The sequence below is a fragment of the Apis dorsata genome, unplaced genomic scaffold (assembly GCF_000469605.1).
Source record: "Apis dorsata unplaced genomic scaffold, Apis dorsata 1.3 scaffold_59, whole genome shotgun sequence".
Classification (NCBI taxonomy): domain Eukaryota; kingdom Metazoa; phylum Arthropoda; class Insecta; order Hymenoptera; family Apidae; genus Apis; species Apis dorsata.
Window position 1 is genome coordinate 1,029,528 of NW_006263359.1, and position 12,411 is coordinate 1,041,938.

A 12,411-nucleotide genomic window follows, 5' to 3' on the forward strand; every position below is an offset into this window, starting at 1 on the left:
AAACTAAAAGAAAGAATTTTGAATGAAACGATTTGTTTATTGTTGTATAAACGATTGTTTATTTTGATGGAAGATAATAAAAGGGGATTTTGAAATTTTGAAAATATATTTCTTCGAGATGGGATGATGAAGCGATAAATCGATATACGTGAACGTTTTTAACATTTAAACTTTTGCGACCGACTGTAGATTATTTTTCTGCACACATGATATATATTAATATTATGTAAGGTGAATAGGTTCATATGGAAGGAATATTAAATTTCGTCAGTCGCGAGTTGGAGGTAAGTGAAGTTGGATGCTTATATCGTGGATATTGTATTAATATATTTTAATTACGTTTTAATCCTTCAAACTTTTTACCCTTTAACATTCATTAATATTTAAGCCTCGTATATTATTGAAAGAGATGTTCTGACTGATTCTTTAATTCAATAGTGATGAATCAATTTTATAAATTGAACAACAAAGTGAAAGTAAAATATCAATTGCAATTGTTACGTAATATATAAAATGAAATACTCGAAAAATGCTCGATTGATCTTACGCCCAATTAGGCGTAAAGATAAAATGATCATCGATTAAAGCCAGGTCCTGTGAAATGTGGTGAGCGAACGTGCCCCGCTTATCTCCAGAATTTATGGTAATAAAAGAAAAAAAAAAATTACAAGACAGATGAGAAACAGATGCTGAACAAAAACTTCGTCCATCTTTGTATTTGTATCAAACATTATACTTTCATCAATAATTTAATAATATTTGCAATAATTTGCAACGTTTCACGTCCGGTTATCGTGCATATTAAATTGATCACATTGTAAACTCACACGTTGTCACGCGCCGACGAATTTATGGACGAATGCTAATTATATGGACGTCGTTTATTACGGTCAACCGGTTCATTTCTCCAAAGGTGCGACCAAATAAATGTGAATTATTTTAATCGAAACTGTGCTTCCTTATATTCCATTCATTCCTCTTTACTCTTTGTTTAAAATCGACTCCTTTTTTGTAACACAGTTTTCTTGGATATTATAATTTTCTTCTTCCTTTTCTTTTAATATATAAAAAAGAGACAGATTTCTCTGTTAGATCATTGGAAGTTTTAAAAATAATTCTGTAATATTTTACTGGAATTCTCTTTTTCAAGATGGAATACTTTCTCTTTCAATTAAGAATTAACACTGTGACGATGATGCGATACTAGCGCCACGTGACTATTAACTTAAACACGCATACTCATCTATCCGTACTATCTGATTACCTTCATCTTTTTAATTTTCATATATTCGAATCGTCGATATTTTCTCTATAAATGACAGAAATATATAATCTTGATATGAAATTCATGGTTGAAATTCATATAAATCAAAGGTTCTTTGTTTTTAAAGATAAAAAAATATCAAATATCAAATCCTCTATAAACTCTAAGGAGAAAAAAATAAAAATAAATAATCGATCGAATCCAGGAGAAAATTTTTCGCGCGAATTCAGCATTTTTTCGAACGAATGCATTGCGCGTTACACGTGGCTCGGAAATATTAGCGCCGCATCCGTTTTCTCAGAACCGTTCTCGTATTATACCGGCGACAACTTGCTTCGATGACACCGTTGCAAATATAGCAGATCGCGTATCACAAAAGGCAGTTGATAAACGAGAAGCATAACTTCTGCACGAAAGATATGTATTCACCGTGCTGTGCCAGCGTTGTCGCGTATTAATCCTCCGATATCTTTCCTCGTGAAAGAAAACTATATCGGTATTATACTTATCCTCCGCGATAATCGATCCGATTCGAAAACGAAATTGCGAAAAAAATCGTACGATATATTTCATATATAAATATAACAGAGCAACGTGTTTTTTACTCGAAGAAATGAGATAAGTTTTAAGTACAATTAATGTTTCTAAAATTAATTATATATATATATTTTTAATATTCTTTAACATAAATCCAATAATTTTCACATTCGTACGAAATAAAATGGAATTCGAGATTCAAATAAAAATTCGATTCGAATGTAGTTCTTGTTTCTAGGAACATTTTTTTTTTCCTCTAGATTTTATCATTTATCTCGAGATCGGATAAAATGAAGTAAAATTTATTTTACAAAACAAGAATCACTGTTACGTAATTTCTTTTTCCTCCTCTCACCTTATCTCGTTATCGTAACGTAAGAGCAGATAAAGAATCTAAATCACAACGTTTACACATTCGTTTCCATCTCGTTTCATCGAATGTTTTTCGAATAACCAATAAGAAGGCCGCGATCGAACATCCACGTAAATTCATCTTTCGCTATCGAAAGAGCGAGCTCGACCATCGACACTCATCGTGACTCACTCGACAGACTTTTCTCTTACTCACCGCGTCCAACGTATTCAACACCTGATATTCTTCATAACTCCCTTATCGCGCCTTTTTTTTTCTTTATCCAACATCATTGTGCCACTTCTTTTGTTCTTTTGATATCTAAGGGAATTAGAGAGGATTTAAAGAGTTTGAATAAATTATTATAGGATACAATTGAAGATTCGGATGAATCTTTTATCACAGTTTTTATTATTGTAACTTTCGAGCAATCTATAGTAACGAAATTTATAATCGAATACTCGATATTGTGTTAACTAAACTGTTAACTAAAAACTACCCTAAAAAAAAAAAAAAGCTTAATAATTTTCTCGTATAATTCTCTCCTTTTTCTCCATCCTCGAAAGAGATTTTATCGGAAGGATCGAAAAGAAAACTTTCCTTATTCTTAAAAATTTCGTCTCTTAATAATTTCTCGTATAATTCTCTCCTTTTTCTCCATCCTCGAAAGAGATTTTATCGGAAGGATCGAAAAGAAAACTTTCCTTATTCTTAAAAATTTCGTCTCTTAATAATTTCTCGTATATTTATTTATTTTATTTTAATTCTCTCCTTTTTCTCCACCCTCGAAAGAGATTTTATCGGAAGGATCGAAAAGAAAACTTTCCTTATTCTTAAAAATTTCGTCTCTTAATAATTTCTCGTATATTTATTTATTTTATTTTAATTCTCTCCTTTTTCTCCACCCTCGAAAGAGATTTTATCGGAAGGATCGAAAAGAAAACTTTCCTTATTCTTAAAAATTTCGTCTCTTAATAATTTCTCGTATAATTCTCTCCTTTTTCTCCACCCTCGAGATTTTATTATTTCTCTCGGAATCAACGGAATTTCCAATAATATAATTTCCACTCGTTAAATGATCGTTAAATTCTATCAAATTACCGTTCGCCGACAAAGAAGAAGACAAAGAAGAGGAGGAGAACTCGGTGCAATTTCCAGAGCAAGTTTAACCGCGTTTTAATCGTGCACCACGGCGAATATATCCGCAGGTGCATGGTCTCGCGATGGTAAGCGTGCGTAAGATGAAAAGAAAAGCACGTGTACGCGTGAGGTGGGTGCGTGAGCCGAGCCAGAGGCGGTTCACGGAAGATGAAGGAAAAGGGAAACTTTATAAGAAACGCTTCCGGATGTGGGAATCCTAATCTTGATCTTAATTCTCGCCGCGAGAGGAAGATAACCACTCTCCTTAGACTTGCTTTAATGCATTCGTGCCCTCACTGAGAAGCGATTCGAGATTGCTATGGAAATTCTGCCCTCTTCGCTTCCCGCCCTCTCCACCTGACCTCTGTCTGTGTATGTGTGTGCGCGCGTGTGTGTGTGTGTGTGCTTTACGCCCTGACAGTTGGATTGAGTTATAGGCTCGTTAGGGCTGGTTAAACTGGGGATGATGGACGGAATAATTTTTAGGCAACTTTCTTTCGAATATCGCCAAGAGAAGTAAAGGACAATGAAGTGGGTGGGGATGAGAGTGATTGGAATTTTTTTTGGGAATATTGGAAAATTTCGAAAGAATAATTTGTTTGAGGGTGTGAAACAATGGAGTTGGGTGGATGAGGAGATAATAATTGAAATTTTGGTAGAAGAGGGATAACAAAAGTTATTGAAAATTTCAATTATTTAAAAGAGAAAGGAACATATGACGACGAGATAACACAATATTTTTCAAACTTTGGAAACTTTTCCATGCTGAATTCAGTAAAAAGAAAGTTAGATTAGAATTTTATTTTTCACAAAAAATTCTTTAATCAGAGATAAACTTTTAAATTTTATTCGATTTTTCTCCTCGTTTTACGCAGAGAAACGGAGAAATTTATTTCAAAATGGAAATTAAAGAGTTTTAAGAGGATAAATTATGAGAAAGGAATATCGAGTTCGATTTTTCGAACAAATTCACGAAGAAGCATGGGGGATTTAATTTGAAAGATATATAATACCAAGTCGATTCTTCTTGCTCTTTCTTTACTTTCTATATTCTATATTCTCTTTCCTTTTTTCCTTTCGAGTACACGCAGTACGAGTCGATCGCAATTCTCATTAATTAACATTCAATGCAACTTTACACGCATCGTTCTTTTCGTTGGACTTCTCTTCGCTGCACCGTGTGCACTTCCAACCAACGATCCTTAATTGGACGTTGTATTTCTGTTTCTTCAACCACTGCAATACCCTTTCTAGCATCAAGACTTGTGATTAATTTAAGCCTACGCATGTATACACATCATGGTTTCTTTACGCTGATTGTACATTGTTGAAATTGCAGTTCTGGACAGTAATAAGTTAGATGCAACAATGCAGGCATATTTTCAAAGCTGTTTAGAGATGCTGCAACGTGTTGCAACGCAGTTGCATCGATTCGAGTGATGGGTTTAAGTGAACAGGTTCACACAATATTGGAAAAGTTTCTCGTGTGACTCGTTGACTTAAACCCATCGCTAACAAATTCCGTTTTTTCCAATTACAGCAAAAATCCTTTTTGAATCGTTTAAGCTATGCATCCATTAAATGTGTATATATTCATTTATTGAACAGTTAGACGCAACTTTAAAGAGATGATGCAACTTTAAAGAGATGCAGACGTCGATTCGAGTGATGGGTTTAAATCAGTGGTTCAGTGCAACACTTGTGACGTTTCAGTGTAAACAAACGATTGACTCAAACCTATCGCTTCGATGCCTGCATCGCAACATGTTTCGACATTTGTAAGCCGCTTAACGACGTGACAGCTTTTTTTATACTCTACTTTTTACTTTTCCCTTTTTATTTTTCGCTTGCGTCTAGCAGTCAGATCGTATATCCATCCCATCTGTTCATTTTTACTTCTTATCTTTTCAAAAATCTTTCCAAGATTATTTATTTGAAAAAAAGAAAAAATACGCGCAACTTTTCCATATCTTAACCCTTTCGCTAGAACAATGCAACGCAGAAGTTTCCCTCTACATCTGCGGTAAAAACACAGCATAGAGAACTAGAATATAATTCCCAGCATGCGATCATAACGCCAAATTACCTTCTCTCTCTTCGAATAGCATCCATTATTTCAACCAAAACGTACATCCCAACGAATTCTTAACTTATTACCACGCAAAAATTTCTCTCGACAGTTCCATCCTCTTGCACCCATCAGAACGACGCATACACGTCGGTGTAGGTAGCGAGAGTGAAAATTAACCTTTTTTTTCCTTTCTTTTTTTAAACGTTTCCTCGAATTTCGCGCAAATCGAGGAAATCGCGGCAGCAAGAGGCGTATGGAAGATGGAGAACGGGCACAACGAGCGATTGTCTGGCTCGATGGAACGGTGGAAAAATCTCCATATACGCGAGCCGAACGCGCGTAGATGTCGCAACCGAGTTCCACGTCTCTGTCTAATCGGTGTGGGAGCCGTTGCGCGCGCTCGTTGGGAAACGTTTCGATGCGTTTAAATGGTCGCCGCAATGTGGATCGTGTTCTGGCCACGTATTGGGGCAAGGAGCGGAAGACAGGTGAACGCAGGTGAGCAACGAGGCTGCGTCGAGGATGTGCACGCGGCTGAAACGGAGGAATCGGCTCGCCTGCGGGTACTACGTCCCCGTGGATGAGGGCCTCGTGTGTATACGTTGCATGCCTAATGAATATGGATTCCGATCGATTCGTGGAAAAACTGGATGGTTTGTTTCCTTAGGAATTTCCTCCTTTTCCTCGATTAATAGCTTGTCGTGCTTGCTTTCGAGATTTGTCGATTTCTGCTCTTATTCTGTGCTGGTCTTGGAATTGTAGGTAGAATTGGAAAAATTGGAAGGGATTAGTTTATTCGTGGATTTGTGCAAAAGAGTATCTGTTATTGGATAAGTGAGAAAATATTTGTTAGGTGAAGTAGGTGACAACGATTTCTGATAACGCGAGAAATTTCGATTGAATTTGAAAAGGATTATTTATAATTTCGATGGAAGAAGAGAAAATTTCGATCCTGGCAACTGTATAATTCGCGAGCATCTAAAAAATGACGACGTTCAGACACGATAATATATTGCTATCTAGATCCTCGTACAATCGTTACAAAGATCGTTCGATATTCAAAATTATTCAAGTATCCCTTCCTAATATTCCTACATCCCTTGCGGAGACGTACAATACAAAATTCTAAAATATCCGAATGAGTACATATATATATATATATATAAAATGCTTGAATGATGAATGAACTCAACTTAGATAAGATCTGGCGATAAGATCGTCTCGTTAAAATGAATAATTAACGCGAAGAAGAGATCCTAATGATCCGAGTGAAAGCGACGACTAGCCATTAACGGCCTGCCGTCAATCCGTTCCTTACGTTCCTTCTCTCGAATCTTCAAGGAGATTCCATCTTCCTTTCCATACGACTAAAGTATCCCGCCTGAAAACCTAAACCGATTTCAAACCTGAGCACGAGCGGCTTTAAAAAATTCAGTCCACTCCCAGAAAGGGAGGGGAAGGGAAAAAGAATAAAAGCCGGAAGTGGTGGCGGCGGTGGTGGTGGAGCTGGTCGATGGCGCAGCTCCCCCAGCCTGCTCCGCAATAAAATTATCTACGGAACGGCCGATATCTCCCTTCGCGCGTACTCGTGTTCACGCGTGTTCCTTTCGTGGCGACCGAGCCGAGCCAGCCAGCCATTTCCGGGAACCGTGCCTCCCCTCGCCCCGCGAAGCCCCAGGGACCAGGGCGAAAGGGGTGCTCCCCTCCCTGTCTCTCCTCCGCCGCGCCACCCGCAAACACGCCAACACGGTGTCCCCGGTGCATCCCCTGTGCACACCCGTGCGCCTCTCGCTTCCTCCGCCATTTTTCCATGTTTCCACGATGACAACGTTAGTTTCTCTCCCTCCTCTTTTTCTTTTTCTTTTCTTCTTTTCGAGGCTTCCTCGATGTGGTGAAAGGTCGGCTTGATACGATGCTTCGTGTCGATGCAGGATCGTTGAGGGCGTGCGTGTTCCTTCCTTGCGGTTTCGTTCCACGTGGACACGGTTCACGTGATATGTTGGGGAGGAGAGAGAGAAAGAGAGAGAGGATGATGATGATGATGTTGTTTGGTAGGTTTGATGGATGAATAGAAAATTTTGGAATGGTGGTAAAATAATTGAAGAGAGTTTAATTTTTGGATATTGAATTTGAATATTAAAGAGAATGCTTAGTAGTAGTATAATACGAGAATCTGAAGTGTTGGTGATATTAAGACAAAAAAATGTGGACTTGTAGCGTTAACGCGAAGCGTGGACACGATTCACGTGCTATGTTGGGGGAGGAGGGAGAGAAAGAGAGAAAGGAAGATGCTGATGATGTTGTTTGGGAGGTTTGATGGATGAATAGAAAATTTTGGAATGGTGGTAAAATAATTGAATAGAGTTTGATTAATTTTTGGATATCGAATTTGAATATTAAAGAGAATGGTAAGTAGTAGTATAATACGAGAATCTGAAGTGTTGGTGATATTAAGACAGAAAAATGTGGACTTGTAGCGTTAACTCGAAGCGTGGACACGATTCACGTGATATGTTGGGGGAGGAGGGAGAGAAAGAGAGAAAGGAAGATGATGATGATGTTGTTTGGTAGGTTTGATGGATGAATGGAAAATTTTGGAATGGGGGTAAAATAATTGAATAGAGTTTAATTTTTGGATATTGAATTTGACTATTAAAGAGAATGGTAAGTAGTATAATACGAGAATCGGAAGTGTTGGTGATATTAAGACAGAAAAAGGTGGACTTGTAGCGTTAACTCGAAGCGTGGACACGAATGTATGTATGTAGAGAGGTTCGTGCGTTTAAAATGCGGAGAGATATGTTGTTCGATAGACTCGTATACGTAATAATTAGTACAAAATTGCATAATAGTAGACGATCTTATCGCGGACATTGATCTTGAACGCTTTATTCTATTATATATTTCGTATATATCACTTAAGCTATCGTGTATCGTAGAAAATTTTATATTTAACGTCATGAACAGGCACTCTGTCAATCCGGTAAGCAAACTCCATTTAAATTGCATCGAAAAATAAGAATTATTGTTTCTTTTTAAATAAAATCGAAATATTATTAATCTTCTGTAATGTTTTTGTAATATCAGAATAGGATAATAATCAATATTAATTGTTCAGAAAGAAAAGGAAAAAGTATTTCAACACAATAATAATAATCCAATTAAATAATCTGAAATCTTGATTAAACACACGAAAACTTACTCCAAACCCCATTAACACGAGCTCGATCGTCACACCACTCGATCAACACAGTTACATCCACTTCCGCATCAACCTCCGTTGCATCGTGGGATTAATTCCATTTAGTCACGGCCTCGTTTCTTGTGGAAACACGTGTGTGGCCACTATTACGTTTTCCATCTTTCCTTTTCGCTCGAAAAGACGAGGGAAATCAAGGGAAAGTATTCATAATTTCATAAAAACTTTCAAAATTATTCTAAAACCTAACCCAAACAAATCAACTCTCATAATTCTACGTCTCTTTTCTAATTTTCCATTATTAAAAAATCTAAATCAAAAAAAGAAAAATATTATATAAATGTTAAATCCTTCTTTTAGATTCTAAATATTCTATCTAGAAATCCTGCTGATTTTCCATTCTATTAAAAAGAAAAAAGAAAAAGAAAAATTCCAAAAGAAAAAGTGGGGAGAAAATGGAGGGAGGGAAGAAGATACGGATGAGGTTAGCGGCCGCTAGGAGGAGGAGGAGGAGAGGAACAGGGATGGTGGCGTGACAAGACGCGGTGAGGGAGAGACGTTTCGCTTGTCCTGGTGCTGGCTGCTGGTGGCGGGAAGGGGTGGGTGGTTTGGACAGGTGGAGAGAGAGCAACTCTCTCTCCACCGGTGACGTTTCACCTCATGCGGAGGTAAAGGCAGCAGCGGAGGCGAGGTATTGACCGGTTGCCTCCCTGCCGGTAGCCTAGCAACCGTTTGTAGCCAACACACCTATGAAACCTTGGAGATCTGACTTTAGCGCGCGCTGCCCACCCACGCCTCTCTCTTTCTCCCCTTCAATCAGATTCCCCCGTGTTCGTGGAAGAAGCGACCGACCATTAAGGCTTCCTCGCGAGTTCTCGCATTCGTACCCCCTTCGCCCGCATCACGCAATGAACCCTTAAGATGAGGGGTGGGCGTGATCATTATCGACTCATGTGAGATGAGAATTCTCTGTTTCCTCTCTCTTTTCCCTTCTCCCCTCCCTTTTTCAAGCTTTTCAAGTTTTGAAGAAAATTTTTCAAGACGAGGAACGATGATTCGTATTTCGAGGTATTTAACTAAGACTTTTCGAGAGATTGAAAAAATTAAAAATCCTTCCCTTTCTTAAATTTTTTAAACGTATCGAAGATTTTGAAGAACGAGAAAACGCTTGGGTTTCGAAATTTTCTTGTTTCTTGTTGAGGATCTCGATTCTAAACTAAGAATCGGATCAACGAAAGATATTCGACCGTAGGTGGTATCGATCCAGCCAGTTAGCGGATTATCAGACGATAATTGAAAGGGAGAGAGAGCGAGTGAGAGAGAGAAAGAGAGCATCGAAATGTAGGTTATCCAAGCGCAAACGCTGCAACGATCCAGGGTAGCTGGATCGACCGAGCTGGCTCATCAGAATCACACACCGCGGCGCACAGTAGCCAAAGGTTGTTAGATGAGTAATAAATTGGTCAATCGAGGGTGTGGTTACGGCTGGAACTAGCCCAGGTTGCCAGGCTACGAAACCACCTACCTTGGATCCTCGCTGTCGTGTTCACAGCCCTCGCCTCGTTTTCTCCATACGTTAAACATCGATAATAACCATTTGCTTCCACTCGACTCTCCTTTTTTGAAATAAATTTACAAAAATTCCCCCCTGCTCGCACAAAACCCGTACAACATCTCACGAATCTTTTTCTCACGAATCTTTTAATGAAAAAGTTGAATCACAATTGAAAGTATTTCTTTTTTTTTCCTAGCCCAATATTCTGCTCGCTCCAAATTCCCAAAAATTATTTATACCGCGATTTTTTTTCGCCGCAAGGAATCTTTCATTTACCTTTCCACGTCTTTACACTGTCCTTACATCGATTCTAACCACACTTATGAATAAATCAATCGTACACATCATCCGAGAAATCCTCATTAACGTCGTGAAGAAACCGATATTCAAAATCCTTCTCGAAACGATCATCGATCGTTCTCGTTTCTCAAACGAAACCTATCGGTCGTATCAGCTTCCGAACCGGCCGAAACCCTACGAGACGACACCTAATCTTCGCTAAGAGAATAAAGAGCGCCGTAAGCCACCGCGGAACTCCACCGAATACCAAATGCCAAATTTACAAAACCGATATTCATCCATCCCCGCGACTCGAGTATTTCCCAAGAATTCGATAAAAAAAAAAGAACGATCAACGGAATCCTTTAGAATCAACACTTATAACAATATACACAAATAATTACCGCATCGATAGTCATCGATTATGATCGATTAAAAATTCTTACAAACATCACTTTCCACTTCCAAACGACTTCAAAACAATACACCTTGATCGAAATTCTTCTTGATCGAATTATTCTTCAGAAAAGAAAGGAAAGGGGAGAGACAATTTTCCAGAAACAGAATTCGTATACACTTACGTGTAGCCTCCAGGTGTGGGCGCTATACTGTACACTATATAACCGTCCATTATCCATATACCACATCCAGTATGGTCCTCCTCGGGCCGGGAGTAAAATCAACCAGCCCGGTGAGCCGAGCCAAGCCAGCCAACCGATCAATAACCGGGGACCTCGCCAGCTCCACGAGCTGTCTTCCGTGCCTCGAGCACACACCTTTCGTGGAAATTGCGTTAAACGCAGAAATGAAGCAAGTTGGGTCGAAAAGCGGCGCCATTGCTCGGCCGCGAAATGATGATCCGCGAGCGAGGTTGCCCGGCCGAGTAGCTGGTGGAAGAATCTCCTCCCTTGAGGGAGCTCCTCGAAGGAGAAATTAAAGTTGGAAATTTCTTGCGTTTAATTACCTTTTTGATTCCTTTCCTGGAATCCTACTCTTCCAGGTAATTTGCAATTTTTCTTGAGAGATTTTAGAAGAGTGGTATTATATATTTATATGAAACGGGGGAAGGATTGTTCTTTTGCGTTTTTCTTCGTGGTAAAATGGGGTAATCGGGTCGAGGATGATTCGATAGATAGAGGAAGCGAGTTAGGTTGAAGGTTGAAGATGTAAGATAGAGGAAAGAGAGAAAGAAAGAGGAAATTGGATGATCGTAAATGATGCGAGGATCTTGAGAAAGTTTGTTAATCGTTAGGAAAATTGTTTGAAATGTCCATAGATGCGAAGATAAAAGATGCAGAAGAGAACTTTATGATCCTATTATTCGTAGCCATAGGCTGCGCGATAAATAATGGATATCGACGACAATGGAGCGAGCAATTTAAACGAGCAAATGATAAATTTTCCTAAATGGAAAAATTTCGTAAACTTTTACAAACCAGTTTTCCCAAGATCTTTCACTATCTTTACCATCTGCTGCTAACTATTAGGAAACTTTCTAATTTGAAGGTAATTTATTAATCTCGGAATTCGATCGGATGGGTTTAAATTTCAAAAAATTCCGTACATTTACCTAATCTCTAAAAACAAACATATATATATATATATATATATATACGAACAAAAATATAAAGATAAACGAAGAGAAGAAAAAAATACTCGAAACGAGGGAATAGATTAATTTTAAATTTAGAAATTATGAAAAACCTTGTAACCTCGTCCTCGCCCGGAATCAAGATATATCCAAGAGACAATCTTATGTCTCCATCCACAGATCACGTAACCTCGAGAGAGAGAGAGAGAGAGAACACTTACGATTTCATTAAATAACCATCAAAGGATTGGAAGAAGGGAGGGAGGAGCGGCGAGGTCCACACACGCGTTAGTCATCGCGAAGTGACAAAGCTACACTTAGAGAACAGTAGCGAGCCGGCTGCTGATGATCTTGGGCGCAGCAATGCGGAACGACGAAGGGAGGGGAAGGGGGAGGGAGGGGGGCCGACAATCCTGTGCATTG

The 12,411-nt window shown here is 38.7% G+C and overlaps 1 long non-coding RNA gene across 3 annotated transcripts in view; it reads left to right on the plus strand.

Moving 5' to 3' along the window:
- LOC102675579 overlaps positions 1–12,411 on the plus strand; it is a 71,371-nt gene that overhangs the window by 25,058 nt on the left and 33,902 nt on the right. The gene's annotated exons all lie outside the window — the stretch shown is intronic.